This window comes from Malania oleifera, chromosome 13, assembly GCF_029873635.1.
Source record: "Malania oleifera isolate guangnan ecotype guangnan chromosome 13, ASM2987363v1, whole genome shotgun sequence".
NCBI classification, from domain to species: domain Eukaryota; kingdom Viridiplantae; phylum Streptophyta; class Magnoliopsida; order Santalales; family Ximeniaceae; genus Malania; species Malania oleifera.
The window spans coordinates 33,146,474-33,148,168 of NC_080429.1; positions in this window are offsets into that span (position 1 = coordinate 33,146,474).

The window sequence follows — 1,695 nt, forward strand, 5'->3', positions numbered from 1 at the left end:
ATTCAAATAATTAATTAAACCTGAAAAAAAAAATTCCTTACCGTAAGTTTGGAGTGATGCCTAGGAAGCCTGAACAGTGAAATCGCTCCAGTTAAACAGCATAGAATCATAGCAGGGATGCCGAAATGATGTTTATTAGGTTATTCGGGCTTGTTTTGGGAGAAAAATCGAAGAGAGAGAGAGAGAGAGAGAGAGAGAGAGAGAGAGAGAGAGAGAGAGAGTTTTGATTTTCTAAACATAAAATGAACTTAAACCCTTTATATAGGATTGTTGGCGCAGGGGAAACCATCGACGGTTTGACCTTTTTAACCAAACCATTTCTACTATTTTTCCTTTACTTGGTTGTAGTAACTCAAAACCGTCCATGGTTTTCCTGGGCTTGATGAAACTGTCGACGGTTTGGCACTTAAAATGCTCTCAGTTGTTGTAATCATCGACGGTTTGGACCTGTGCCAAACTAGCTCCTTTCTTTCCTTTATTATTTCATTAATTACTATTTTTCAAATCTCTACATAAGCAATATTTTCAATGTTGAAAATCTAATCCCATCTCTTGTAGCATCTTCTTTTATGGAGCCTTCAAATTCTAACTCTGCAGGTGATCCCATTAAATTCCCAACTCCTTTTGAACCTGTAAACCCGTTATTGTCTTTGTTGCCTTTACCCTTACCCTTACCCAAGAACCTTGATGTAATCTTGGATGACAAGGAAAATTTCACACAATCAAGATCATATCAGAAATTCTTGATCAAGTGGAGAGGTGAGCCACTTGTCAAAAGGAGCTGGAATCATAAGGAAGACCTCCTTCATCTTAGCCCGGAATGTTACTCCCAACACTTTGCCTTTAATTCTTCTGAGAAGATTTCTTTTGGGCCCGGGAGAGATGATGGGGATTAGCATGTGTTACGCTTTTCTTTTCTAGATGTTCTGACACGTGGATGACCTCTGGAAGTCCACATTTCCTTCGCCGACATGTTAACACATGAACAAGCTCCGGATGGTCCTTTTGTTCATAATTATTTTACAGGAACCCATGAATTGATGTGAAAATTTCTCTATCAAAACCTTACTATCTTCAAATATTTCGAACACAAAAGTTGTGGTAAATTTTGTTAGCTTTCTTTTGATACCAAGATCGCTTTATTTGGAGCTCTATAGAAAACGTTATGTCCCAAATACTAAAGGGTGTTCGCAACTGAAATTATCCATAAGGAGTTTGCATATTTTTTCTTAGAGTCTCGACTAGGTCGTGACTAGGACACCATGAGGTGTGACTAGGTCGACTGCACACTATGAAAATCTCAAGAACTTCGACTAGGAGTGTAATGACCTGCTTAACTTATCATAAAATAAAAAATATTTAAATAATACAGTCAACCCGAACCCGTGGGTAACGGGGACACCTGTCATACATAGCAGAACCTAGGCAGCAGTAAATATAAATCATCATTCAGATAACCATAAAATATATATAATACCAGATTTAACTATAAACCAAAAGACTATGTTTATATGCATCTCCCAAAAATTATAAAAAGACATCTCTAGGATCCCACATCCAAAAACTTCTGATCCTAGCCCAAACTTACCCTCCAAGCGGTAACTCAACAGACTCAACGACGGCCTCGATCCGTCGGTCTTTCTGGGTTTCCTAAAAAGTTATTTAAGTTCAAGGGTGAGACACTTCTTAGTAAGG